We start from the raw sequence: 3407 nt of genomic DNA, 5'->3' as shown, positions 1-3407 counted from the left end.
AAAGAATATCTTGGAAGTAAAACAAGTTTCTGTAAAGAAGATTAACTTTTGTTCTTTCATATATCAGTACCTCACAAGAAAGATATGGACCATTACATTTCCATTATACATTCTAAATCTGAGATCAATTGGACGCATTTTTAATTGTCTGTCGTGTTTGATTTGTTTTTCCCTCAGCATCTTAAGAGGTGATTTGTAGTTTCCTCCAAACTGGAAAATTAGAAGTATACTGCTGTAAGCCCTAGGGCTGTTGTCCTGGGTAAGTTTGTCTGTGATTGGTATTGATTCTTAGAATATGCTTAGCATGATAGTCATTGCCTTTCTCTGTATGTCCTCCAATCAGGAAGTGCGATATTGTTTACAATAGTCTTACTATATGAATGATACCAGGAAGGAGTGTGTTGGGTGGCCTTCACCTCTTCTCAATGCATTCAAGGCCAACCGCCATCTTGTGACACCTCCAACCTTAGCTCTTATCACTCCCCTCCGAGCTCTTTGCTATTCCACCATAGTTGTGGTTCCACAAACACTCCCTCTTCTTTCCTACCCTTGAACCTTTGTTCAGAGCATTATTTATGCCTGGAATGCTCTTCTCCCTCTCTTCAATGTCTATACACTCTTTAATGTCATGGTCCTGTTCAAGAATGAAGGACAAATACAACAACAGCAAGCAAAGCTCAACTCAAATGCTACTGCAACCAGGACTCCTTTCTCTTGTTTCTTGATCTGTAATCCCTCTTCCTCACCCCTGCCCCCTTTCAGGTCTCCTGAAACACTCTGTTTTTTAGTATTTTGTAGTCTAGCTGTTAGTGTTTTAGTACCCCTTCTTCTCCTCCCCACCTCCAACACACTAGATTATAAACTCCTTGAAGGCAGGCATCATGTCCTATCCAAACTTTGAGTCTCCCCTGTGTCTGACATGGCGTTCCACCGCAAGATGTACTTAATAAAGGGGATGTTTTATTTGTGTTTTTATATGTTTACAATTTAAGCTGAACACACAAAGAGATCCTGAAACACAATTAGCTGGTGCCTTCTAGGCAGTAGGAAATAAACTGTCCTAGACCAGGGGTGTCAAACTCAAACAGAAAGGAAAAGGGGCCACTAAATCATATATAAGCATCTCTGCCTGCACATTTTGACTTAGAAAACCACATAGTAATATTATCTATGTTCTATTGTATTTTTATTTATTGTGTTAAATATTTTCTGATTATCTTTTAATCTGATCCTGGCACAAAAGGGTGTCATGGGTAGACTATATTAGTCAACTGTGTGTTTGACTCCCAAAATGCCCTAGAGCTCATGTGTAGAGATATTGAAGCTTGTTTTGCTGGCATATAGCTTCAGGGCAACAACCTAAAAGAAAGGTAGGGGCATCACTGGCCCCAGGATATTTATATCATTGGTAAGAAAGCTCCTGTAAAAGGGATTGGATAGCTGAAAGGGATAAGGGAGAGAATATTTATATCCAATGACTGCACTTTTTTTCTTGTGGAGGGCTCATAGCATAAAATCAGGGTTTTCTATTCCATAATCATTCCACATAATTCCAGTATTTCCCAGTCACCAATGGAGTGAAACAGGGCCCTGTGTTTGCTCCCATGCTTTTCAGCATGATGTTTTCAGCCATGTTGATAAATGCTTTCAATGAGGATGAACAAGGCATCAAGGTCAACTACCGTACTGATGGTAAGTTCTTCAATTTGAAAAGGCTCCAAGCCAAGACCAAAGTGCAGGGAGTGCTGGTGCATGATTTTCTGTTTGCAGATGATTGTGCCTTCAATGCAGCCTCTGAAACTGAGATGCAACAAAGTATGGATCAATTCTCTGCTGCCTGTGCTAATTTTGGCCTAATAATCAACACCAAGAAAACACAGGTGCTCCATCAGCCACCACCACACCATCCATATGTGGAACCATTGGTTTCAACAAATGGAGAAGTTTTGAATGCTGTAGATAAGTTCACTTACCTTGGTAGTGTACTTTCCAGGGATGTACACATTGACAATGAGATTGATACATGCATTACCAGAGGTAGCTCAGTGTTTGGGAGGCTCTGAAGAAAAGTTTGGGAGAGAAGAGGTATTAGATTGACTATCAAACTAAAGGTCTGCAGAGCTGTTGAGCTGACCTTCTTGCTGTATGCCTATGAAACATGGACAGTCTACCAGTGCCTTGACAGGAAACTGAATCTCTTCCATTTGAACTGTTTTAGGAAGATTCTGAAGATCACCTGGCAGGACAAGGTACCAGACACTGAGGTCCTTACTTGAACTAAACTGCCAAGCATTCAAACTATGCTTCAGAGAGCGCAACTCCAATGGGTTGGCCATGTTGTTTAAATGCAAAATGTATGCTTGCAAGAAAGACTACTTTATGGAGAACTTGCATAGGGCAGCTGATCACATGGTGGTCAGAAGAAGCGATACAAGGACACTCTCAAGGTCTCTCAAGAACTTTGGATTTGATTGTGTGACAAGGGAGACATTGGCAAAGGATCGCTCAGCATGGCATGCTCATATCAGAAAGAGTGCTGTGCTCTATGAGCAAAACAGAATTGAGATAACACAAAGGAAACATAGTATGCACAAATTTGGAGTATCCACCCCAAATGTTCACAGGGACTCTCTGTGCCCAACCTGTGGTAGAGCATTCCGTGCTCCTATTGGTCTGATCATCCACAGTCGGACACAATGAAACTTCACTTTATCATGGTGATGTCACTTTGGTCCTCTTCAAGAATGAAGGGCAACAACCAACCAACTATTTCACAGTTTCTTGAATCTTAAATGTATATTTGGTTAGATTCACTGTAGTTTTTGAGAAAGCAGGGATAACGTACCTAAGAAACTCCCAGATAAGAACACTCCCTTGACCAAAGCAGATGCATCTTCTATTATAGTCTTAGAAATTTGCTAGAGGTTAAGTGACCTGTAATACACAGGTTCACACAACTGGTATGTGTCCCAGTCAAGACCTGAATCCAGGTCTTTTTGACTTTGAGGCCAGAACTCTGTTCATAACCCTATGTTGCCTCAAATATTTTCAGAAAATATTTGTCTGAAAAGGACCAAAGTATCTGCCACAAGATGAAATTCCTTCCCTAATTAAGTATCTAAGATGGGACTTGAAGTTATGTCTTCCTGATACCAAATTCAGTAACCTATCCATTACACTACACAGTCTTTCCTTCCCTGACTCCTCTTGGCCTCAGTGACTCCCCTTTCCTTAGAGCTCCTTTGATTCTGAAGCAAAATTCTGTGGTTAATTCTACAATCTTGCATGTATCCAAGTGGTTTTACATTTCTCTCCGTGGATAGATTTGTAGCCCCTAGAAGACAGAGATCATAACTCCAAAGCTCCTGCAACCCCTCCCCCCCCCCCCCCCCCCCGCCCCCCAGCAC

This window comes from Notamacropus eugenii, chromosome 4, assembly GCF_028372415.1.
Source record: "Notamacropus eugenii isolate mMacEug1 chromosome 4, mMacEug1.pri_v2, whole genome shotgun sequence".
Lineage (NCBI taxonomy): Eukaryota > Metazoa > Chordata > Mammalia > Diprotodontia > Macropodidae > Notamacropus > Notamacropus eugenii.
Note: the sequence above shows the minus strand (reverse complement) of the source record.